This window comes from Larus michahellis, chromosome 5, assembly GCF_964199755.1.
Source record: "Larus michahellis chromosome 5, bLarMic1.1, whole genome shotgun sequence".
Taxonomy (NCBI): Eukaryota; Metazoa; Chordata; class Aves; order Charadriiformes; family Laridae; genus Larus; species Larus michahellis.
In genome coordinates, this window is record NC_133900.1 from 18,983,594 (window position 1) to 19,011,244 (window position 27,651).

At 38.4% G+C, this 27,651-nt stretch overlaps 1 long non-coding RNA gene across 2 annotated transcripts in view; it reads right to left on the reverse strand.

The window, feature by feature from the left end:
• LOC141743712 (uncharacterized) overlaps positions 1 to 24,091 on the reverse strand; it is a 63,184-nt gene extending 39,093 nt beyond the window's left edge. Inside the window, exons 1-2 of one of the 2 annotated variants that reach the window (XR_012587177.1) lie at positions 23,825 to 24,091; positions 23,319 to 23,461 (exon numbers count right to left, since the gene is read on the reverse strand). This is a non-coding gene — a long non-coding RNA (uncharacterized LOC141743712). Of the gene's footprint in view, positions 1 to 23,284; positions 23,462 to 23,824 lie in introns of both variants that reach the window. The other variant, XR_012587176.1, reaches the window with a different exon arrangement.
• Between the last annotated feature and the right edge of the window lie 3,560 nt (positions 24,092 to 27,651).

Consider the following 27,651-nt stretch of genomic DNA (forward strand, 5'->3'; position numbering starts at 1 on the left):
TTTATTGATTTGTCTGCTACACTGCAAGATGACAGACATCACCAGCCCAGTTTAGGGTTCTTATTATTTACTATTTAGACTGATACTGTGTAGAACAAGAGTGCACACGCTCATCAATTCACTGTTACAGAATCAGCAAGTTCCACATAACACTATCCCCATCCAGCCTTCATTCCACAATTTTGACATTAATAATCCTTTTGAACTCAGAGGAAACTTCAAAATCTGTATTATATAATTCTGAAGTATCTTAACATTGACACAGGTGAGGGATAAAGATCATCTGCATGTTTTGGGCACCTTGTGTGCGTGTACCTTTTTCATTCCTCTCCCAAGGAAATACATACATGCATGCATGAACATGGACTAGAAGTGTTTTTTTCCTGGATTGAGACCAGCATCAGTGGACAGACTGTCCAAAAAGTGCTGATGGGACACTAGACAGCCAACCCATTTTCCATCTAAAATGAAGGCAGGAAGGAGAACAAAGATGTAGTTAAGTGAATTTGGAACCTGACCAGCATAGCAAACTCTGCAAAGAGTGTCAGAAGTGTTATTAGAACAAAGACTTTATTTTTGATGATTAAAAAAATAAAACCTGAAGATCATACTGGTAAGAACACAAACATATGAAAGGAATTCCATTGCTTATATTGGTAGGAAGTCACCAGGGTTTTTTTTCCTGCAATAGTTTGATCTCACTTAAAGCACCACATTCTTTCACGCATTTCAAAATAAATAAATTCAAGAACGTTTAGAAGAGAGAAGCAAAAAATCTCAAGAACAGGGGAAAAAACAGGATATAGAAAGAAAGATTACAAGAACAAGGCATGTTCAATTTAGAAAAAAAAAAAGCTGAGTATATATGTAACTGTCCACAGATAGGTAAAGGGTCAATATAAAGAAGAAAAGGATCAATTACTCTCATTAGCTAAAGACAACAGAAGAGGATGTAGTGGGTTTAGTTGCAGGAAGAATCTTTTAAGTTAAACATTTGGGGAAAAACCAATAGGTGTAAGAACTGATAAGCAGGGTAGTAAAGGGTCATTGAAAGGCTGTGGTTTAGGCTAACTTGACACCCATTTATTGAGACTAGTATGCAAATAATTAAATGTTTTGGAATGAAGATTGGCCAAGATGTTCCACTAAATGTGCCTTTCAAACTTACCTCGCTGTTTGCCATATCAATAGTTGCTTTAAGAAGAGAGATGGAAATGGAAGTGGAGGTCAATTTTAAACAAATATTGGGAAAGAAACAGTGGCAGTCAAAGGTAGAATTAATATGGATATTTCAAATTTTTCAGCAGTTCAGCTGAAGGGGAGGGTCTTTTCTTCTGAATCCATAACATATCAGATGTCTAAAATACAGATGTCCAGTATCCACAAGACACCCAAGTATAGTTTAAGAGCCACAGTGTTAAAATGATAAACTATGTCTCAGCTTTCGAATTATCAAAAAGCTGCATTACTAAGATCAGAAACGTTGCCAACATCAAAAGTACCTAATCAAAACCAGGGTCCTTATCTGCACTTAACAGAGCAAATTATCAGACAATTTGAAGGTTCCCTTGCTGCTAATGTTTTCAGCTGCTTGGCTTCCTTGTCAGTGGCACACAGGTTAAATTTTTACTCAGCAGTTGCCTTTTTTTTAACAAATGCTTCAAATCAACTAGAAAGAGTGAAGAATACGCCAATATTGACTTGCAGCTTCAAGTAGTTGCTCTAGAAATTTACTTTAATTTCAGTGGCTGCATGAACCTTATATTAACTATATTTGGCTGCATTAGAAGCCATCCATCAGCTGCCATAGATGGATAACTTATTACGTATATTCTCCATCATTTGCCTAGTTATAAAGACAGGAAGAATTATCATCTACATCTGTTGCTCATATTGTTCAGCCAGGCAACATAAGGAAGATTCTTAAACTGCAAAGGCAATACTAAAGCCATACAAACACACATTACATCAGACAGGGTAAAGATCTCCTGGCTCTCCTACTGATTTTGTTTTGAATACACAAGTGCTCCTATCTGCTACAGATGCCTTTGAAAAAAAACACATTCAACTGTTGTTAGTAAAACTTGAAGCCTTCACGCAGACCTTAAGCTGTTTTCTGGTTTTGTTTTCAATAATATGTCAATTATACTTCTTCCCTGAGAAACAGGATGATACAGTGCTGCATGTCAGAGAGACAGCCAGCAGGCAAATTACAACAGGGATCTAAAGTTTGCTAAATGAACCTTAGCAGCAACAAGATAGTTTTTTTTAATTCTTTTTCTCACTGCGGGATAAGGAAAGCAAATGAGCATGGCTACTCTAAAGGGCAGCAAGAACAGCATTATGAAAACCAGTAACACTCCAGTAAATAAATATGTAAGCAGAACTGAAAATGACAACTTACTGGTAGGACTTTATTACACTTTAATGGTAAGAAAAAGTTTTGATCTTCTGACATCTGTTATCTTCTGTCCTTCCCCCCCCAACCTTGTTTTAAAGTCATCAGGACTGATACTGTAGCCATATATGCAAACAGGGGGACACAAGTTTAACTAATTACTCATGAAGATTCTTTTTCCATTTGAAGTGTCTTACAAAAGGATACATACACAAGTTATCTGCGTTTGTATGCAGTATCACTCCTCACAAGGAGGCTGGATTTTTAAGACATTTGCAAATTGTTACATATGTATGTAGGCATATTTAAAGAAATACTTCAATGCAATAGATTTGTCACTGGTAACAGCAACAAAACAGTCAAAATAATGTTATTTGGACATGGAATGACTAAAAATTTTATACAGCTAGCTTGCTTTCTTCCCTTTGTTGCTCTGATCAACACTCATTTCCCCCCTCCCCTTTTTGCTTTCCTTGGGTTACTACTACTATTCCATCACCCAGACACTGTATATGAATAAAGTGAAGTAGTGAACTCACGATGCACCTTCCCATCCCTTTGTCCTCAAATACACTTACTCCTCCTTCTCTCAGCTTTCCCTTCAGCTATCCCCGCAGCACTTCTCGAACAGAAACAGTCCTTTTCTTTTGTTAGAGTCTCTGCACTCGATTCATGTAACAAGCAACAGGAAATTGGCTGCACAAAACAACAACAAACATATCTCTAAAGGCCACAGGTCTCTTGCACCTTCACCTATGCTTAAGAAGCTAAAAAAAGGCTGTTTGTGCCCTGGTAAGAACAGTGATTATGATCAGCCTAGAGTGATATATCCTAACAACAAGATGTAGATTCTGTGCCATTATTAAAGATGAGTCAACACATCCTGGCTGCCCCCCTGCCTCCAATACCCATCAAGGCTATTTGAATGAGTCTTCCCTAGTTCAGGATTTTATCTCAGACTTATTCACCAGTTTTACATTCATATACCTCCACTGATCCAAAGAAACAGAAGATAGATAATCCCTAAGTTGTTAAACTTCTCTCCTCCCCAGTGAGGAAACTGCCATTTTAAAGTAAGTACAACAAGTTTTCATCAAGAACAGAGAAAGTTATGGACTGACCATATTTGCCTTCTTAGCTGACTATATTTGCCTTCTGAGCTGCCAGTGATGCTCCCCCTGATAAATATGTTGTTTATAGATAATTAGTCACCTGAAAGATACTTTTATAAGTAACCAGTATTTGCTCATCAATAATAGTTATGTCTAGGGTGATAACAAACAGATGAAGCAAGGAATACTGTAAACCGAAAACAAAGGTATACTGTATCCTTATAATGCATAATAAAAGTTCAGAAGACTTCATTTGTAATTAATTACTGCAATAATGAAAGTATAGTAAGTGATAAAGTGATAGTAGATGGAATGCACAGTAACTGTCTTGTTAGTAGTGTATTTTTATATATCATAATCAAGAAACAAAAACAAATATACACACATTCTAAACATGAAGCAAAACTTAAGTTCAACACCTGCTCCAAAGAAACATGTTTTCTAAATGTTGGCATTATGGAAACACATACATACAAATAAAGCAAGTGGAGGGGGGTTGTTAGTTTTCCCACTCACAGACTAATGATGCTACAAACATCCCTGTTCAGGAAGACAAGTTTACAACCGGAGTGTGAATAGCAGCACTGAGATCTATACTCCATTTCACTGGAGACAGCCAGCAGTAGATACATCTGGCCACAAGCTTTTCTATGAAGAAGTTGTATATGGGTTTGATACATGTTGATTACTACTGGAATGCATAAGTCAATGCACCAGAAGCCCATTTTTCCTTACAATTCCATAACTGGGTACTTAAGGGGTACAGCAGCGCCTCTCAATATAGCCTTTTATCTTCACCTCCAGCTCACAGGTCCCTAGATCCATACTGAACTGTTCAACCTCACCATATAATACAGACACCAAAGTTTCCACTGTGCCCACCCTGTAGAGCCTTTACAAGCTAAGGAGGCCCTAATAAGTAGCTTCCCATCTTCATTTAAGTATGAGAGCAACCCAGAATGCATCACATTATTCTGTGAGATGTTCCAAGGATAATTTTATCTATCAAGTGTACTACTTGAGTAACAAAACCAAACAGTTTCTCACATTTCAAATTTCTCTCATTTTGTCTTACTATGTCCTTTAGAGGGAAGACATTCACCAAGTAAGTCACTCACCGCCAACAGAGGGTAGACATTTACCACTTACCATATTCCCATAAAAAAAGATCTTTGAAAAAGCCGTTTTCAGCCCTTTAAATATTATTCCAGCTGCTTCTTCAAAATCCCCTCCAATACTCAACAACTTTAATGAGCTCTAGTCCCCAATATATTTTACCACACTAACTTTGGTCTCACTAGTGCTTCTTCCCAACTCCTGTTCAGTCTTCAGGGGATGGTGTTCATTTCTTTAGCTACTTGCACACTCCATTTGAGTTACTCATCACAATGCCAAAAAATTTCAGAATCATAATTTAAAGAAATGTTCTTCCATCCAAAAGAATAATTTGCACAGGTTTATTTTCTTGCTCACTTGCCAAAACCGCAAACAGAAGTAATTCAAGTGGGACACACTTTTATAGATTGCTCATTGTAACTGAGGTAAACTTGAAAAATTACATGAAAAAAAAAAGCTTTAGAGCTCTAAAGAACTACAAGCCTTCTGTTTTCTCTACCAGCCTGCTGTCATCTTTGCAGTAATACCATGCCCACTGTTGAAGATTCAGTTGAGTTTCATGGTTACACCTGCAAACAGCTAGAGAGTTACTTTTTTTTCCAGAACCTCCTTGGCACTAGCTATCAGACTCTTCTTTGTGATCATAGAGAAGAATAGACAAATTTCTTCACATGCTTTCAAACTCCAGTCTGTCAGTAGACCATTTAATACCAACTTATAAAATCATCTGTGTTTTAATACAAAGCATGTTCAGTATTACTGCACAACTAACTCAGAAAAGCATTTGAACTAGTAGCAGTGAAGACCTGGGTAAGACTATCAATGGTGTGCGCATTTTATTCCTGGAAGCGATCTATTACCTGTTCCTGAGCTAACTGAATGGAACTATGATTTTTAGAAGAGATTGCATAATGGCACTATCCTTGAAATCACGGTATAATTATACCCTTAGTGGAGATGCATTTTTGTCAACCAATTGTCTTTTTTTTATAAAAAGTATACAGAATGTTAAATGTAGAAGAATAGAAGAAAAAGTAACTGCAAGAGGAAGTATTTTAGTTATACTAAGCATAAAATTCTTCCTCCATTAATGCGGCTGGGAAGGCTCCACAGCAACAAAATTCCTTAGATTACCTGTGATACTTGAGCCATGCTCAGACTAAAAACTTTTTTTGCTTGCCCTAGCTATGGAAACATTTTGCTTTCCATACCAACAATGTAAATCTATATGATGTTTAGTATTAAGCACCATAAACTGGGGCCACAGTCAGTCTGGTGGCTTCCAGCTGAAAACTCAGTTGACACCAGAGCCCATGTCCACATCAAAAATGTGCTGCTTTGACTGGATCTAACTGGCAGATGTCATTAGAATTAATAAAAGCCTGATTGAATCATTGACATAGTTTTCTACATCTTTATTATGAATGAGACTGTGTACGCACACACGTACATAAATGTGAATCTATACAGCTGTGTGTACAAGAACACAAAAACGCTCTGGGCCTCACCAAGCTATGAACCTACATACAGGTTTCACTTCATACATACAAACCATCTGCCAACAGACATCATACTCTGAATTTTTGTGAGCTTAATGAGAAGTGACATCTTTGAAGATGTCAAAGCAGAATTATTTACAGGCAATGTAAAAAGTATGCAATTAATATGCAGGTAACAGTTGGCACTAGATTGAAAATAGAGAAATTATGGGGAAATGGAAACTTTTTTGCCTTGCTTTTCCTTTTTCTGTGGTTCGAGTAAGAGATAATTTCTGTATTTTACAGTAATACCACAAGCCACAGGACAGTCATAGCTAACTGGTCTATAAACAAATAGAGAGACTATTCTTTCAGCGTTTTGTAGCTACATCATTCAAACTATTATACTGCCTTAGGACAGACAATACTGTTTCAATATGGACAGTAAAACAATACGAAGATCCCACTTTATCCTGACACCTGCAGAAATAAATGTCTGACACAGACAGCAAAGACAACATGACCCATATTCTTCAACAATGCTGTCACATGACAGCAAGAGTAGATGAGAAGCATCTTCTGAAATTGAGAACCAACCTCTAGAATTCTTTGTTTCTTGTTCATGGTCACTTCCCATTTCTCAAGGAGATGGTTATCATACCAGGACTGCGTCATGTCCTTACCAATAACCATCAAAATTCACTAAAAGAAGGAAAATTGTAGTGAACTGAAAGAATAGAAACAGCAGCCTGATACTACCAATATTTTAGCCATGCCCTGAAGACCTGTTTGAGATTAATTTCCCATAGACGTTCATTAACTGTTTCTCTGTTTCTATTTAATTTCCTGATTGATAATCTATTGTCTGAGTTGCAGAAGCACTGACGAAAAAATATAACACTTACTAAACTGGAACAACAAATTAATTACTGCATGTGAAGAACTCAAACTATACTGAAGTTGGCAAAAAAGCCTGTAAGTAAATTAAAAATTGTCTTAAGAATAATACACGATAGGTAAATAAGTTTCAAGGTACAGGCCAAGCATTCTCCTAAAGACAGTATGACAAAGAAAAATTTTAAATTTTTTCTCCACAAGAGTAAACAGTCCTTCTCAGAAGAGGAAGGGGTTGCTGAGGCAAAAAAAAAATAGCAGTGGCTTGCATTCCCATCATTAAAGTATATCATACCGCATACATATGTGGAATACATTAAAGCTGCACAGCCAGCCTCCATTTTAGCACCTCACAAATCTGGGACTGTTGACTTTGCAACCTCAAGAATGTGCTTTTAACAATGCGTGTACGTGTATGCACATTATTTATGTTATCCATGGAGGGAGTATATATGATCTCATGCTCCAGTATAACCATTGTACTTCGAGGCATTTACAAGTGGTGAAGCAATGTGTGATATTTTACACAGAAGCATTACTTAAGAGCATTGCAGGGAATTTATATGCATACATTTATTTCTCTATACACATGCATGCTGGTAGATGTTCTTAATAACAAGCCATTTAACTACATTTAATAAGATAACTGGAATTGTATCACAAGTCAAGCTGCCATTATTAGAAATAACACTTAACATCATAATTTTCAGAGTTTCTTGAATTATCCAGAATATTTTTCACAATATACTGTTAAAGTGGGAGATACCTGGTTTTGTCAGATACCTAAGTGACAATTTTATCTTACAGAAACCTGTTTGTTGCTTTCTTAAAAAAAAAATCCTAGAAATTAAAGTTTACTACTCACAATGAATCACAAGATTTTATTTTATATCATCAGTCATCTAATTGTCCTTAACTATACAGTTCTCAGGCTATTTTTAAAATGTCAAATAGTAATGAGTGGGACTGGTGACTTCGGGGCGCTATACAAGGTAGTTAAAGGTCAATTTAGATTATAACATAGCTCCATAGTTTACCATGTATATTTTATATAACATATGTACATACACAAGCACACACACAGTTCATAAAAGTCATATGCTAGAACTTAAAGCAACTCCTGAACTTTTTAAAGGAAGTTTTCAGAGACCGAAACAGAGGCATATCTTTTCACAGGTAGGTTTGAATGACAAATATTTAAATCTCTCTCCTCTTAAATTATACTACGTAACACCACACTTCAAACAACAAAGCATGGAGTTTAATTTGAAGACCTCAGAACCCACATTTATCTGAACAGAACTATATTCTGGGGCACCCATTTCACATTTGATACCTGTCACCTGGCCATAACACCTGTGGAAGCCAAGGGCTTTGTCCACAAGGTCTTCACCAACACAGTTTTATCTTGTCATATCCTTTGCCCCATCTTGTCTCAAAGCAATTAAAAGTAGTCTGCCTCTGTAGCATCATTTTTTGTTTGTTGTGGTAAGAAACACTACGAGAGTGCTGAGGCTATTAATAAATTTTTATATAAAATAACTTCTAGAATTTAGAAATAAGGCATAATTCTTCCCTTAAGATACCTAAGAAAATCCATTTGCCCAGCTCATCAAATGTGATGTTCTTGCTTTGTATCTTATAGAACACATAACGGATTTTCATAAAATGCTGGTTTTTTTCATAGCTGATGTGCAAGTTCAGATACATAAAATCAAAGCTCTGTGTTATTCATTTGACATATATTGTTATTACTAATAATCCTAAACTGCAATAATATTTTGCTTTGGGAGAAAATATTTTCTAACATCATTAATCTTTTATATCCTATACTTAAGACTTTTTTCTAACACAGGAAGAAATATTCTGCTAAACAGTCTTTATCTAAGATTCATCCAGATGATTCATTAGAATCACAACGCACAGATCCTGAAAGTCAATGACAAGCCTTATACCAACTTGACAGGAGCTTGGATGGTATTGAAGGTGAGGGCTATACCTAGCTCCAGACTCCAAACATCTTGTCACTCTATGTTTTCTTTACATCCATAAGAGAAGAGAAAAAAAGACTTTATGTCATGGTTCATTTAACCATAGAACAAATCTCTCAAATAGGCCAGATGACTCATGCCATGGTGTGGGCCTTACGTTTTTTCCGTTGGTCCTACAGGGAGTTCTGGGCAACCAGTTGCATACTAGAAGTCTCAAATGATGTAAAAACTCCCTTTGTGTACTCAAGTAGGCCAAATTAATCAAATTAAACAAACAGATATTTCAAGAGCCAAGCTCTTTCAATCAGTTAAAAAAATAAAATTAGAAGGTGATAAACTAGCAATACTGGGAACACCGATGGCCATGATTTTGCTGATTTGAGTCCCAGATACCTAGTTACAGCCTGAAAAAAAAATATCTGCCTTGAGTTCAGTGTAAACAGCATATAATGCTCATGCTCTCCTTGTCCAAATTCCACTATGGAGAGTCGCATGCAAGAAGCATAGGTGGAAAATTATTAGATAGCTGAAGTTTTACGTTGCATCACTGTTAACAGCAACTTAACTTACATTATTTGGCTCAAGGGCACAAACTTAAAATTATTTTCAAATGGAAAAACTGCATTCTGAAAATGCACCCAGAAAACCCACACTTCCCAGAAAAGTATATGCTTTAAAGTTTTTTCAGTCAAGTATGTCAACTCAGCAGTGTTACTACTGCATAATCTTTGCAACAAAAAGAAATCAGTTGCAACATTCATGTCGTATAACCTCACACTATATTTTGTCTATACACAAATATTACACAGATGAAATCACAGAACTAGTTTCCAAAAATGAAAATCACAGAACAAATCAGTATGTACAAGAAAAAGAGATCTTAATTTTTGAAATATTTAGATAATTCCAATACATTATATCGTTACATCATTTAAAGGCTGTACATTAGCATGATACTAATAATTCACTGATGACTTAACTGGTTTTGCAGACACTAGTTTATCTGATAAAGTCTGTGAGCCTGGCCAGTCTGAGCTTTCACTTATGAATGATGGCTGATATATCCATTAAAGATAGTGAAGATTCTTATCTTTCTGTTTTTCTTTTCTTTGGTTGTAGATTTTTTTGGGGGGAGGGTGGTGGTGTTTGATTGGGTGTTTTTGTTTTGTTTTTTAAAGCTTTGGGTTCATAAGCTAGAATAAAATAAGTGGCAGCTTCTGCTAGACGCAGCAGTGGTGTTACATCACCGACACAAAGCCATCACACTGCCTGACACTATTCATAACAAGGGGAGTCTGTGCTGAGAGGCCCTAGAGTGAGTCTGAGGATTGTGTCAGGCCTGGATTAACCTACACTGACAACTGCATGTAGAAAGCCAGTCAAATGTCTGTTTATACCTGGCTCAACCACAGTTGGATTCTCATTGCTCAGGCATTCAAGTTAGCATTTGTAAATAATTAAACCAGTAAAAAAAGTATTCTTTATTAACATTAAGAGATATTCAGTTTAGTATTCTTTCTGAAATTGCATATTATAACGCTTTGCCTTCAAAATGGCTGAAGAAACAAAGTAAGAAACAGTCTTATCTGCATTGCAAAAAAAGCAATTAGATGCTCTACTCACCCCAGATTTCCCACATATAGGTCATTCTTCATTTTAACTAACTTCAATAAATTATGATAAGGAAATACTATTACTCTTCTGAATAACAATAAATGAAAGTATTATGCTTCAGGGTAGACTTTTTTTTTGTTCTTGATAAATATGCAGCATTAGCAACTACAGAGTCATTACATGTTTTATTGTTTTTGAAAGCTAGGGATCGAATGCAGTCACAAAATGACAGAGGAATCTGTTGGAAACCTTTCAAAGAGCAAAGGCAGTGTCAGATGCCTCTATCCATCATATAACTGATGAGGACGGTATTGTAGCCACCGACCCAGTTGCTAAATTAGTCCTTAGAGTAAAATGCATTTATAATCAGTTAGAATCCAAATTCTATACGGGGAATTAATTGTCCTTTGGTATGGAAGGATTGATGTTTTGGCTCTAATTTCTGGAGCCTATTCTCTTTTAATGAGGCTCTTCCTTTTTATATGCATGTTTACGTGATGATTTTCATCCTGGAATATTATTTTCTGAACGAGCACAAACATTAGCCATCCACAAAACAATACATCACCTAAAGAACAAGACTAGTTGAACTGCTTCCATCTAAAAGCAGAAGAAAGTCATCAGCTTTCTTAAAAGACTGAACACCCAAGAACATCTCTCTTTTTTGACCTGCCTTTTTGTTCATTTCAGAAATGCCTCAGGCCAAATGCCAGTGGTTTAGTGACTGCCTAAAGCTAATTCTAAAGCTTCCATATACCTTTGGCTACTGGTAATCTCTGTGGGCAGTGTTTCCCACAGAAAGGCTGCATCTCTGACCCCGGCAAGCCCACAACCAGGACATGTCTCAAGCATGCTGCAGCTCCCAGCAGCCTGTTTGCCCAGATTTCCTTTCCTTGTGCCCAGGTCTTTCCTCAGTGTGGATCTGGAAAGCACTTGGGACATGTGTCTGGATAGAGAGTTGAGAAGTCTCCCTGACCCTGGAAGCATACAGTATATAGCTGTGCTCACACTGTACAAGGGATGAGCCTGGAGCAGGGTGAATTTCTCCCCCAGCCCAGTTACTAGACTGTGAAAGAAGCCTGGTGTACTGGGCCCTGATTTCAGGAGTACTTCTGATTTTTATCCAGCAGCTATTTAATAGCATGCATAACCAGTTCTGAAAAAGCCTACTCCTCAAAGCAAAACCTGCAGTTTCTAGCCAAATCCCCCCTTTCCTACGCTAGAAAGTCATGTTTCACCTGATGCAGTATTTGTTGAGGCAAAGAGAAGCATTGCTGGATGAAGACTGGCAGTTTCTACAGTAGCAAGTGTAGCAGTTGGCAACATACCTTAGAGCAGGTGAAAGTCTCACCTATGAGCATCTTGCCTGCAGGAATGAGAACGAGCCCAGATACCAACACTGAGAGATGCAGGTTCTTCTTCAGAAGAACCTTTTCCCAGCAAAGTACAACATCACCATATTCTGTTATTAAGAGATTCCCCCTATTCCCACACCTGAATCTGCATCTCCTTCACACATATAGTTTAATTGATTCTCATGTAAAAACCTCTCCGTACAGGAGAAGTGCAGAGCTAGGCCAAACCAACTCCAGGAACATGCAGACGCAGCAGCTGTATCCAACAGAAAAACTGTTTTTAGAAGCCAGTGAGCACCACCCTGCAATCACAGTCTGAAATGGTAGTGTCTGAACTCATGAAAGGATATACAACAGTTAATTTGCAGCTTCTCTACTTTCTTTGTAAAATAAGTCCACAACTAATCTCTACTGTGAGGCTTAAAAGCAGTTTATCTCCCACCCACATACTATTTCTTTGATAGCATTTGGTCACACCCTTCACAAAGGTTGTTTGCATTTGATTTATGTAAATCCCAAATTGTTGCCTTTGTTCATATCACCTGCCTGGGGAAGTGTATGAAGTGTTGCATTTAAAAGTTAAATATAAGCATACATTTTCAGTAGCTGATTAGAACAAAAGCAGACCAAAACTACTTTCTTCTGCAATATTCTATAGACACCAAGCAGAATCAAGTCCTCATATTCTACTACACTTAAGTTACTTAAGTATTAACTAGTAACAACTGGCCAAGTATGCATACAAAGAAGTTATCTGATTATGTTGAGAACATAACTAGCTCCGTTCATTCCACTTTTAGCGAGTCACGTATCACCCTGGTGTTTACTTTAGAATATAAGGAAAAAAACAGTAATATTATGTATTTTGATATGCTAAGTAACATAGTATTTTATATATAGACACTATGTATAGACAAACATATTTTATATGAATACATACACAGAACAGGGCACAATATATAATGTAATTTTAATATATAACTGCAATCTATAGTGTAGATCAAAAAAGAAACAGTTCCATAGAAAACAGAACTATAAAACAGAACTACTTCCAAACCCTCCAGACTCAGAATTGTTGTTCTTTCAGCATATGGTGTTCTCAGCCCCCCTACATATCCTCTTCCCCTTTTCACGCTTTCTCTTGGAAAACTATATTATGGCTGAATTTAAACAGAAATATAGCTTCAGTGAGGAGTTAGATTCTCCAACTGTAAATCTAATTTTGTACCTAGTCCTACAGAGTGAATTTTAGTTTTGCTCTTCATTTGTTTCAAATACTAACATTCAAGTTCCTTTTATCTTTCAAAGGGGCACAAACTCAAAGAAGCTGCATCTACATCTTGCAGAGAAGCTCCTGCATTTGTATGGAACACAGCATTAGAAATATGCAGTGCCCTGCAGAAATCTTGAAACTCCAAAATAGCAAAGGGTAATTCAGAACTTAATGGTCCAAGGAAAACAGCACAATATTGTCGAACAGTCTGAATGTCAGAAAGGGGTGTAAAGGGTTAAAACAAGTAAGCCCATTCCACTGCAATATACAACCACCAGAGAAATCTGGGAATTGATTAGCACCTTGCAAAAAATTTGTGACACATCTTACAGATAACTCTTAAGAGCAATAACCTACAAAGCTGGCAACATATTAAGCAGTATCCTGTACACAGACACTAAAAACACAGCAGCCAGCTTTAGTTGTAGCATTCTCTAAAGCAAGGAAGGATCTCTCAAAAGAGATTCAGGCCTGGTTTTACAGCATATTTCAGTTATTGACTAGCCCTCTGGCTCACACCAGGCTGTATCCTTTCTGTAGAAGTCGGTAGTGGCCACACGCTGCTCAACATTCATCACACTGAAAATGGCATTGAGAAGCTGGTAACATCACAAGCACTGTATTCAGTGATCTTCAAGTGGCATCTGACCGGAATCCCTTGGAAGCCTTTTGTTTCAATATCTTGTGCGACACAAGATCATCACATAGTGCTACTGATACTACGTCTATTAGCAACTTGACTCTGTCCAACTGTGAGGAAGAGCCAGTGGCCAAAGACCAGCATGCTGCAGGTGGATGTATTATCTTTAATACTCAGCTTCCACACAAGTGGCCAATGTTTAGCAATTGAGTCCTTTTGTTAGCATATAATATTCAAAGTGTAAAAAACCTATCATTATACATCACTGAGCCCAACTACAACACAGTTTTTCACTGTCAAACCACAAATCCAAAAGGCAATTCTGGCAATTTGGAGTAGGGCACAATTTGCTCACTCTCAGAATCTAGTTTACCCAAGCAGACATTTGCTTGCTTTTCAATGTGCACCCCAGAGAAAAGCGTGATACTGGATTCCTGGACAGTATATTGGAGAAGTTTACACACATCTTATGTAGCTGTTTCAAAGGTACCATGAGTCCCTGCACCTGCACTCTGTTATTCTGCACTTTTTAATGCATAGTCAATGTGGGAAATATTTGCACATGGAGAGTTAAGCACTGTGGTGACAGGAAGTTGTTGATGCATTACTAGATATGCCAAGGCTGCCCTTCTGGATACCAGGAGAGCATTCACTAATAAAATAAAGAATTCATAGAGCAGACTGCAGGTACAGAGATACTGGAACCATTGGCAGGATGAAATTGGCAGCTTTCTTGCCACAGCAGAACTACTCTGAAAAACCCAGATACACACAAAAAAATGCATCATTGGAAATGCCATATTCAGTATGTTTGATCATAGACTGCACATTAACATTAATGCTTCTGGATTCCTACCTAAACAAATCTAAAGCCCTTCTTAACGAGAATAGGCACAACATTCCAGAAGGGAGGTGCTTGGACAGTATGTAAAAAACACAAGGAAGTTATACTTTTATCCATGCTTAGAAGAGCCACGTAATATTGAAGACTGAGCAAGTGCTACAAGTGAGTTTCTATCATGTATCTTATTCATGGAAAAAATACATAGCTGTGGTAGAATGATATGGGAAGAAATAGCAGCCATTTATCCTTAATGATAAGAAAAGGATATAACATGTCTAAAAATGGATTCATAGTAATAAACTTCAACAAAAAAACTAAAACAGAAATGTTATTGTGATTCAGTTTGAATTCACAGAGAATCCTAAATAGAATATCATACACACAGTCACATTTCAATCAATTCCTGCATGACTCATGCTAGGCATTTTACAGCACTGAGTAATTGGCATAAAGGTAGAAAAAAAAATCGAAATTGAAGGAAAAAACAAAACAAACAAAGCTCTACTTGCCCCTTTCCCCCCCCCCCCAGCTCCAGGCCCAAATCCCAGAAGTAAAATAAAACTATTATGTTTAGATTCAAAGCCTCCAATATATCAGGACTTTCTGAACTCATTTGGTGAGGTTCAAAGCACAGGTCAACTGACAGGCCTCCCTGGTACATTCAGAATAAAGAGCCCCATTAAATAAGACAAAAGACAGTTCCAAGACTCAGTTCCAACACACATCATTTTGAGTACACATTGTTCCCTAAGCCTAATTGCCTGAAAACAGCCATAGTGTGTTGAGATAGCTGTTGCAGGGCCATGCAGCAACCTCACCATCCTGAGCCACCTCCAAATGCTGCTGTGGCAGCAGAGGGGAGACAAGGACCAGCACAATCAATAATCAATCCTTCAGGTGGGTAGGATTTTCTGCTGCAGTAATGAGGAGTGTTAAAGACTTTTTGCACTAATGGTCTACCTCTGGGCACATATAAGACAAATTTTTTAACAGCTGGATGATAGCATGATAAGTCAAGTTGTATAATTTATTAAAGGGAAGTAATGCAAATGGAGAGCTCTGAGGGAATACGAGCTCGCTACAGTTACCTTGGGGAGTCTGGCAATAGAAATTTATTTCTGTGAGCTTTTCAGAGGGAATTAGGTTTTTCCTTTTATAATCCGATGTGGTGGGTAAGACAGGCTTTGCATAGGACCTCAGTTCAGCTGCTTAGAATCACCCTGTTTTAAGAGCTGGTTAAAAGCAAAATAAAAGAAATGCATTAACTTGGGAATCCAAATGACACAGTACTGATACAACATATAGAAACAGCCTTACTACCACACTTGCAGAACACGCTGAGCTTGGTCCAGAAGAATGACATGGCCATTACCATAGGAATCCCTCAATTGGAAGGGGCAGTGCTAGCAAGAAACTGACAAAAAGTGAGCATCTGCACAAAACATGGCATAAACAAACACGATGAGGCACAGTAGAAATGTTATTACCATGCCAACCTAGCCTGTATCAGCATTTGAAACCACATATTCTTAGCAATGAATATTTTACAGCATCACATATGATCACATACTTGCACTGGTTCCTGCGCTCACTCACACCTACATACATAAGCAAGCATTCTGAGCTGAGTTTAAACCATTTCTTCTCTCACAGCTACAGGTCTTCACATGCTACTAAAAGTAGTACTAGGAAGTCTACCTAGACATAGCTTAGTATTCTCTTCCTCATAAGGTGAGCTCAATGAGGATAAGACTATAAGACAAATCTTCAGTTGAACTGAATTCTTTAGCCTGATTTCTGAAAGTTAGTATTTGATACCTGGAATGCAACAAAGAGCCACATTATTCTTCTCTTGATACAAAAGCAATCAGAAAGGTTAAAATCATAACCACATAACCCAAACTAACAACTACTATCTGAAGAGAACTTCTCTTTTGTCCTTCTTTAGCTATGAAACATTTTTATCTAATTATTCAAAGACACACATAGTATACTACATCCATTGAGATTGTTTCTGTATAGATAGAGTACACTCTGCTTTTCCATGCTCACTCCTGCAGGACTTTTTTAATCCTTATTTTTTGTATCATTACAAAATCTAAAAGAAAAACGGCGGCTTTTTTTTTTTAAGGTTTTCCAGTAACACCAGTGAAAATTGAGGGTGCACAGAATACAATGAAACAAAGTCCCCAGTTCCAATATTGTGTAAAAAGCAAACTTTAAAATAGCTGGAGACAGATATGCCCTGACTGTCCCAATGCTGTCTAGGCAGGTAGACCTTCCTTTTGCAGCCCACTGCAATTCCAGCTGTCATCTTTCCTTAAGTTTTAGATCCAAATTCTGGCTCACTTAGTAACACATATTAGCTTTTAGCAATTTGTAAAACAAACTTTTTAAACTAAGTATTCGGAATTTTTAAGAAATATCACAGTATAGCCCAATTGCAAGTCTAGAAGTTAAAAGAATTCGAAGACTAAGTTGATTAAGTTTTAGCTTTCATTTTAACATATACTAGGTCAACACATCATGCAGGCGAAGAAATTGGGTCTGACAGTAAGAGTAGACAGATTTTGTTCAGTATTTCCATACCAGCTTGAAATGTTCACAGTACACACTCCATTTACTTAGGTGTCTGAAACCACAGCAGAGGCACTAGATACGCCCTCCCCACCCCATCAGGTAACTGCTGAAATAACACTAGAATAACTTAAAACTGTAGAAAGTAAATGCAATTTCTATATGCATTTTATCTACAAGCCAAAGCCTACACTCCTGTCTCAGTACAAACTGATTCCCACTGAACTGACTGGTAACTGGATAATTTAAAAGCTTAAAGAGATTCAGTTAAAAATACATATTTCTCTTGTACAGGCTATTAAAAGAAAATGAGTTCTGAATACAATGATTTTACAGTCACAATACATAGTCTAATAGAAGCTTTATGTTTTTAATACAAGGGGAGAAGAGATTTTGAAATTGTATGTGCTTTTCTGTTTTTACTTATTTAATAACAAATACCAGTGTAATTGATGTATTTGGGGGGGAGGTGTCTCAACAATCAAGCACAACATAGTAAAGACACTTAAGTTAACAGCATGTGACATAAGTCCCTTCTGTGTTCTTATTGTTTTGTGCGCTTGCAGTAGTATTTAATTAGTCGTTTGTTTACCTAATACATGATATTGAAGCCATAGATTTTAAAATACCATTCTCTTCCCACTGCTTTCTCCACTCCAGTTACAACTAAATACAATCATCAAGAATCTTTGTGACATGTCCACGAGCAAACTCAGACACTTGAGCAGTATCTTAAAACCTGATATGCATACATTATGTAAATCTCACTGCTCTCAAAGTATGCAGGATAACCCGTGGGACTGATAACAGAAAATGGCATCCTTCATTGCTAGGTTGTCAATTTGAGACTTTTGAGTTACCAGCAACTTTACGTTGTTAGTGCCTGCTGAAAATTGTGTTACTTGGTGGTGTTTGTCCAGCCTCCACTGGGCAAATGTTCCTGTAGCAAGACCGCCCACAACAGTTGGCACTTAATATGCACAGGTTTCATTAGAGCCAGCACAATAGGTCAAAAGCTACACTTCTCTGCTCTCTCTCATTCTAAAGATTATTTTTCCTATGTCAGGGTTAGGCTGTAATTCTAAATATGGTAAGTTATACCATAGCTCCCTATAGACTATCTGGCTCTCTGAATAAATCATAGAACTGCAATGAACATCCAGGGTTCTCAATCTGCGCTATTTAAGAACCAAATTCATTCATTATATTCAAAGAAAGAGACTCAAATAGTACTTCCATGTCAAAAGTTAGAAAATAACATTCAAAAACCAAAGTTCCATATCTTAATTTATAACTCATTTATCAAGTGTTGCTTAGTTTCAGAGAGTTGCTCTCACCTGCATTTTTAAGCATCAATAACTGAAACCCTCAGCAGCTCTATTTGTTAGCTACTGGTTTTCTTCATTCTGTACTGGTTTTTTTTACCTATTTAATCATGAAAAGGTTGCAAAGAAAAACTACCATGTGCCCCAAGTTTTGAAGCAATACATATTTGTTCCCCAATTAGGAACAGGCAATTACTTAACCTGCAATATTATTTTTTTTTTACCTCAGGCTTACATGGTGAAAACTGAAACTTGCTAGTGTTTACATTCAGCCTGTATTTAAATATACTGTCAAGCTGATTTCTACACCTACTAGCAATAGATCACTTTATGCAACTACAATTATACATTATGGGTCGGCACAGAGGACTAAACTGATTTCTTGGTGGGCAGTTCTCCCAGTGTGTTAATTTAAAAGATTAGAATATGAAATAAGAGGTCTATTCTAGCTCCTACAAAAATCAAGCTTGAAAAATGTACATTGCATTTTTTATTGTGTGAGGGCAAACCACTTTTTTTTTTATACAGGTTTTTGATGCATGGCCTAACGCAGGCCTCAGCAAAAAGATAGCAAATCTTAGAATTTATTATTGTCAATAGTCTGCATGACCTTTACTTTAACTGCATCCTGGCTGTCAGTAATAATCCAAGGCTGCACTTTCAATGATAGAATGAGAGATTTTGCATATTGAGTCTCCAGGTCTCCTTGAAAGTGTTCAGAAATCACAGTCATTTATTCCTATTGGCAGGGCAAGGTCCATTATGAAAGCTCATTCATCTTCACTTGAAGATGAAGAGTGGAGAAACTCCATTTTTGCTCTGAATCAAGTACTAACTACTGCAGTTTTCCCAAATAAATCAACAAGGAGGCTTCCAGGTCCAGGGTCTGAAATCTTTTCTCATTCAGGGCACCTGTTCTCTAATGGTTCCCTTCACCTTTCCAACGTACAATTTTGGTAGTAGATAAAATAGCACTTTAACACAGACCCGGGGATTTTACATTCTAACCTTTCTTCATTTGTGGTTTGTTTTACCTGACAGGTTAGAGAGTTTGCAAGTTCAGAAAGAATCTAGCAAGGACAGAACTGCAAGGGCAATAATAATAAATAATAGGCTTGTACTGGCCTCCTCTCCCTTGAGATGTTTTTAAAGCCCAAAAATTACTTAAGCTATGTAAGACATGATAAGTGTAGCTATGTAATAAAACACACTCAAAAGGTGTTTCAGGCTAGGTGCAGATCAACCCCAGGTAGCTCTCTGCTGCTTGAGCTGGCTGGATGAGTCAAAGCCAGCCTGGAAGTTACAGAGCTGTACCGGCATGACATGCACAAGCTGATAGGTTCCTTCTGTGTAGATAGTCCCACGCAAGTATGCAAACACCATGCACTTTTTAAGGAGAGACTGTGGGACACGAAGAGAGAAGGAAACAGAGGGTTTTCCTACAGGGTCTGTAATAAAAACTGCATTTGAATCTCATTTCTTCAATCTCTCCCCAGGCTTTACATTTCTGGCATCACATAGGATCTCTATGGGAGCCCTCTTCAGATCCATGACAAGAAAAGTCAGGGCAGGGAAAGGAAATGATTCACCCTCTGAGACAACTGCAGCATCCTAAGAAGAACGCCTAGATCTAAGGTCCTGCAAAGGCAGATAGGTAGCTTTTCTCCTGCAGAGTGACTTACTGAAGCACACAGGCTTCTGCAGAGACTCAGCAATCTGTAACACGTGGCAAATTGTGAGATGCAGGACTAAGCTTGAGTTAATTTTTCCAGCAGGGTAAATAAAAAACCACCCCCAACTTTCCCCCTTTTAATCCTCATTTTATGGCAATTCTTCACAAGATAAATTCCAAAGGGAACAACAGGCACAGGAAACTCTAGTTGCCTGTGCCTATCACAGACAGATTTCTAGTGAGGTTGAACAACCTTTTCTCCAAAAAAAGTTTGCCCACTAAAACTGTACTTTCAGGTCAACTGATACTATTCACAAATTCGTTTAGCTCATCACTCCAGTGAGCGTGCATCCATCTATGTAAAGCGGAACACTCAACAGGAGACGGCCAGCAAGTCCTACAGGCACAGCAAGTGTTTTCCTTCATTCGCTAGTTAAAATGCAGGACCCCATGAGGTATTTGTTCAGTTTACCATTCTGAGCCTGGGTACAGAGCCTGCAGGACAAGAGTGAGCCAATTTCATACACAGAACACATCCTGAATATTCCATAAGAAGGACAACGAGGATACTAATACACCTCCCATTCTACCCTCTATAAATTGGGCTGCAATGAGGACAGATTAATCCCTTAAAACAATCCTTTTCCCTCCCACCTTCATGCCCTAACATTATTTTAAAGTTTGCATCACAGGGTTGGGAATTATCATCACAATAAGCAAGAGCTGAAATCTTATGTGCCTTAGCTCTTTTGATCACTAACCAGCTGCAAAACCTTTGAGAATAAAAAAAAATAAATCTATCTGATTCTGGCTTGGCCATATAACTGCTGGCAGAAGTCCTTCTGTACTTCCCACACCTTCCTCCACCTTCTTGACAAGAATCTCCTTGAAAGTCAAACAAATCTGTCTCACTGCCAGTGCTCTTATATAAGTCTTCACATCAGATGCACCCCAAGCTATAACACCCAGCATATGGATTGTGGGCTGAGGAACCATCCAACTTCCACAGCATACTTTCTACTGGCTTATAGGCACTATTCACACATCCTCAAGCTAATCTACTAAGTTTAATTCATAACTGCTATGTCTTCTGACTACATACTAAGTAATAAACACATACAAGATGATAGGTGAAATAGGAAGAGGGGGTTTAAGCTCTCTGATGACAGATAGGAAGTTTCTAGTTCCCATAATTATGGGATAAACCTCAGAAACAGGACAGGAAAAAATATAAGATCCTGGGATCTGCCAGAGCCCGATGACATCCTGAGTTCCTCTGAGAAATCCAAATAATTCTGTGATGCCAAGAACCCCAAAACCACCACTACAGCATACCACATGTGTAACAAGTCTAAACAGCTTCCTCCATTCAGTAAGTGACCAATTAGCCACCGATTCTTCAGAGAATCAAGCCTGTTAGAGTTCACTACTATGTTATGGTGCTCTAGCAGGATCTAGGCATAACAGATGAAAATAAATTAACACCCTTACACCACTGTATGCTCCTGAAGTCTTTTAGTCATTGCTATGATCTACATCACCCATGCACCTACATGCAGAGCACAGAGAATCACAAGATTTTATACAGCCCTGTAAAAGTCCTCAACTCTTTCCCGTTTACTATTGGATATGACAGTATTTTAACCAGTTTGGACTCTCATGATTTATACCAGCATATGCTTTCTAGGTTCAGCAAGCACAGCACGGGTAGTTTACAGTGTAAAAAGTCCTTGTATTCCAAGCCACTTTTCCCCTTTTTCCACATGGCCCAAATGATGGAATATATTCATTCCATAACAGAACATTTTTCTACTCTGTATGTAGAGCCCTCTTACTAATAAAAATGTATGATTACACTAGAACATATCACTGGAACGTCAAACTATTTTGCCAATGACCTGATGAGATCTTCAGAGGTTCACTGAAGTAGCTATTTTTTCCCTCGGTGGCAGGGGGTTGTTGCTCCCCCCCTCCCCACACCAAGGGGGGAAACATAGTGATACAGTGTGTACAGTATCTGCTGCAGACAACGAACTTGGTTTTTTTTTGGTCAATTGCACAGAGTATTTCAGCACTCCACCGGAAGTTTCCAAAACAAAAACATACACATGTTGATACTTTCACTCCAACTTAATCCCTTTTGTATTTAAACATACCACATGTCCCCAGAGCTTCCTATTTGCACAGGCTACATTCACTTTTAAAGGCTAATGAAGATTCTTAGCCCCTAAAGCCAGCAGCAGAGAAACACAAAAATGAATCAGTAACTCATTTTACAACCATAACGAGAGGCATCCCAACTACAAACTCTGATCACCAGTTGCAAAACACATTTTTAAATCCCTAGATGGTTTTTAATATTTTCATTGCTAGGTTACATTAGAAGACTGCTAAAATGCATTAAAACTTACCTTACACTCTCTTGTGAATAATTATTTTACTTGCTACATAAAGTTAAGAGATCATGAGTGGGAGGAGATGGTCTATGCATCATAATTTCAGAAAAGCCTGACCAGAGTAATTGTATTCCTTGCTTTTTACATCTATTCTGGTAGGAGAGTACAGCTACCTATTGATGGCAGCTTGAGGTGCCAGAGGTGAAGCTAATTAAACAGATTAAAACGAAAAGTGCTCCAAGAGAGGATAAACAAAACAACAAGTCTCCCCAAGATGCATCCAGCCAAGGAACTGAAAGAAATAAGTTAGTCTTCAGATGATTTTTGTTTCGTTAAATAATTTTCATAGTTGGATATACGCTTTCAGTAGGATTTTGGGTTTTTTGTACATAGTTTGTGCAAAGGTTCAAGGAAGGGTAGCCACCTCAAAGGGGAAAAAAAAAAGAAATTAAGTGTTAAGTTCTCGAGGTTCTTTCTAGCTCTACAGGGCCCTTCCCACCATCTTCAGCGGGTGAGATGCGGGGGCTCAGGAGGAGCTCGGAAGGAATACCACAACATTCAATTTCAAAGCAAAAGTAAACAAAAAAACCGCCACACACCTTAAGCCCCCGGTTCAGCTGGCAGGACGCTTACCCGTTGTCCGATGAAATGCTTGGTGGGTGTCCCGGCCACCGGCTGGAGCCTCTCCTCCCTTGCCGGAGCAGCACGACGCCTCACAAAATGGCGGCCAGTGGGGAGTCATTTTCGCACCTTAGCCAAGGTCTCCGAGGGCGACTCTGTGAACCACCCTCTCTTAACGGAATATCCAAGGCCGAAATCAACACCTCGCCCCACAATAAGTTTAAACTGACTTGGAGAATTGTGCTCTCACACGCTAGCAATACAATAAAGACTAGAACAGCAACACCAGCGGAGACGCATGGCTGTGGCGATGAGCCACGAGGAGGCCAGGCATTGGAGACCCTCAAACCCCGGCTTGTCCCCGCCACCAGCCCGCGGGCACAGTCCCCGAGAGACACCCTCACCAACAAGACGCCTGCTTGGGGAAAACAAACAAAACAAAAACCAAAAAAACCCAAACCACCAAACACTAACAACCCGCAGCTCTTCCCGCTCCCTTCTCTTGGCACGGGAGGTACCTGACAGGGGTCCTGAGGGGTGGCTGGGCGGCAGCAGGAGGGCGGGCCGGGCGACCACTTCAGCCCCAGGGCAAGCAGCTGGACCCGGCCAGGGCGGCGCGACGGCTACAGTCGACAAAGGCGAGGAAACAAGGCAAGTCCGAGGTCCCGCCATACGGCGACTCAGAGACGAGGGCTAGGAGCCCAGAGGTGGGCTAAAACGACGCTGGGGGCGGGCGGGCTCCAGGTGTGGCCAGTCAGGGCTGTTAAGGCCATCAAGAACTGTTAATGCCCCAGGGCTGGCAGCAGGTGGGACTCGAATTACCCCTAAATAGGCTATTTGTAGTGGAAAAACCCAGCTGAAGGGGATTTTCCCATGCCGTCCCCGCCCCGCGCTTTCTCTGAGGGCTATGGCGGCTCCCTCGGTGAGCTTTGGCGGGCAGGGCTGACAGCTGCCTGGTGTTAGCGAAGGGCGAGGGCAAAAAACAATCTGTCGTGCTGGCAAAAGCTGCTAGGGGAAACAAACGGAATCCTTTTTTTTTTTTGGTCTATGTTAACGGAATCGTGGGGCTGGAGCGTGGCCTGGCTCCGGGTCACACAAATGTGGCTCAAAAAATTCAGAGAGAGAGAGAGGTGTAAAGGTGTGCCACAGGCCCAGCTGCCGAGGAGAAGCCCAAGTAGTCCTTCAACATAACTTAAAAGCCTGATTTCTTTTTTTAAGTAGGAAAAAGAAGGAATAAAGCCCTGTACAAAGTGTGTAATTTTTTTTCCCCTGCGATTTCCAGCCACCACTGAATTTTTCTTATCTTAATTCCTTAAAAGAAAAGTCAGACAACTAAAATTTATAGACTGTACTAATCCTCAGAGTACAGATCCACTCTTTTGAAAGCCATAAATACAGAGTTAAAGAACCACAGGAAATTAGCTCTCTGAGTTATGTTAATCGCTCCCAACACTCCAGTATCTATCTACACAAGGAAGGAATACGATTTGAAGAAGACATCATAACACATCATTGTTAAAAAAAAGTTATGCCTAACGCTTTTTCTTACGAATTAAAAGGGGTTTGAACCACTTAAGAGGAAGAAAAAAAAAAGAACATGTCTGAAACATGGGCAGAAAGTATGCACACAGTAGAAATAATTGATCCGAGTGCTGTGTTATCTGTCACTTTAAATCCCCCTCTCTAGCAGCAGCAGCAGCAATAAGGGAGTGAAACCCGTGAAAAGCAGCTACAGAAAAAGGGAGAAAGGAAACAACACACTGTGATTACAGTTTGGAATTCAAAAGATTAGAAAAAATACATTTCGATATTAATAAGGTGGCTTCAAACAACATGAAGGTAGTGAGAAAAGTAAATGACGTTAGAAGAAAAACATATTGATAACTGTATTAAAACAGTATAAATCTCACAGTGTAACCAAAAATATAAGCAAGAGCACTGTGAAAATTTAAACCGTAAGAAAGCTCTTTTATGTTAAATGCTTGGTTTTGTCAAATTAAGTGTTTATCTGATGTAAAAAAGAAAAAATGTCATTAATGTACACTTGACAACTCTGAATGCTGAAGTTTGAATACTGGCCTTGTACCAGCTGCATCTCAAGTACTTTCTGGTTTATGAGATACAGTTTGTGTTGACGTACTGCTAGTCGATCCAAAGTTTTTGATGGCTTAAAACAGGATAAGCATCAGCTAGCCCAATCAATGCGAACTCTGACCTTCCTTGGCTCAATTTCAAATTTTACACTCCTGTGAGTATACCTGCCCTTCAGCTCATGTGTATTCGTGGCTGAGCGTGGAGATCGTCACTGTACTCTGTCTGGATAGGATACAGTAGGACAGTGCGTAACCTGTTGGATATGCATATCAATTTACAAGTAACTCTTTCTAAGAGGTAATCAAAATGCAGATTTTGTAAAGAAAGAAGCTGGTGAATTTCCTAAAGTTCCTGTAAAAAAAAATTAAAGGGCTATGCAAATCTCCCTCTGTCTGAAAATCCATGAAGAATCTGATTTATATCACTGAAATATTAATTAATTCTTAATTTCATGTACCCCAAACAAGCAAAGCTATCTTACTTTTTTCTTTTCCATATCAAAAAGAAAAATAGTTTGGAGGTTTGGACCATACACAGGTACTGCCTTGCAATATACATTCAAGGTTAATTTCAAAACTAGCTACTGAGAATTTTCTTAAATCTACATAGAAAACTTTAAAAACATGTAGTTGTTTTTGAGGCTCCCTCAACTTGTCCTGATTACAGGGCCTGCACAGGTCAGCCAACTTGAATATAATCAGGTGGCTATGGTAGTGTCAGAAATCTATCTCAATTATATTGCATAAAATAAATGATAGTTAGGAATGGAAAAATGTGCAGTCCTGCACAGAGCAGAGCTAAATCCTAAATCTCTATGCTACTTTCAAGTTTGTATAGCTGTGATGAATAGAAGACAGTCTGGCATGTCAGGGTTTTCTATATGACTGATAATGTTAAGAGATATTTCCTCATGGCTGGCTACACAGGAACATGCAGCTTTAAAAGAAAAATAACGTCTTTCATTTGCATATTGCGCTAATTCTAAAGTTGAAATAACTTAATGGAATTTCAGTGGTACTTCACATCTGTTATTTGCTATGCAAAATGCATTTATGAAGTAGGAAATTACACAAAGGCCTAGGAAGTAGGCTTTTTCTCCCCTAGCACAAGACTAAAACTTAAATATTTCTCTTTTTTTAGCACTCTGGCTCTTGCTGCCCTGATTGGCAGTGTGCTCCATGCCACCGTGCTCCAGCGTGGGCTGATGAATGGCAGTCCTCATTCCTGGTATTAGCCTAAAATTTGCTTGTCCTGATCTGCTAGAATAGCCACTGTTGTCCCAGCTGAGTTTCAGGACTCTTGTAACATAGAGATTACTTACTGGAATAATACTTGAAAGAAACATGTCCTAAATCAAAATAAGCAGCTGTATACACTGTAGCCTGAAAGACATTCCATTTGGTGTATAGCGTTTTGTGCTCTGTTGCCTGCATTCTCAGTGATATGTTCTTAATTGTCATTCTTAGGTTTTTTTTTTCTCTGATGGTTTTCTTTTCAACGGCTTTGTGAAATCAGGCTTTCATTGCTAACATCTTCTTGTTTAAGTTTGGTTAAATATTTCATATTTTAAATATAGCATGTTAATAATTATTTTTCACTTCTGAATTGGAACAAGTGTAGCTGAATGCATTATTCAAGAACAGCATCTGATCTTATTTAATATCATGTAACGCTTTGCTTGTTCTTACTCTTTTTTTCATGTAGATGCAATATAGCATGCTTGCCAAATGTGTACAAGTACCTTTTCTCCCAAACAAGCTGTTCAGAAATGTTATTAGCCTAAATATCTTGTCCTGAATTTTTTAAAGCATGTTTCTTCTGAGTCAATCATATTTTTTTTGAGCATCAGTTATAGTAAGCTATTTCAGAAATGGCTGTGCAATAGGATGTACCATAATATGATAAGGAAAAAGTTAATCTGCTAAGAAAGTTAGTGACCTTTTTTTTTCCTGATTTCTAAGCTGCTCACTGAGTCTGCTTGAATCTCTCTCTTAAATATCTCTAGGGTTTGAGAACCAAATGTTTTCAGGTAGTTGGATGCCTAGGGATTTATGGTTCTGTAGTTTTCCAAGAGTATTTAGGCATATACAGTAACTCCAGTGACAATCAGCAAGTATCACACAATTATGTCCTCCTGAAAGTTCCATAAGGTGCCTTTTTACTTCCTTGAGAACTAAATTTCTTAGTTTGTCTTGTACAAGTTGCGATCCTGGCAGTAAAGTCATTTTAGACTTTCCCCAGCACAGACCTG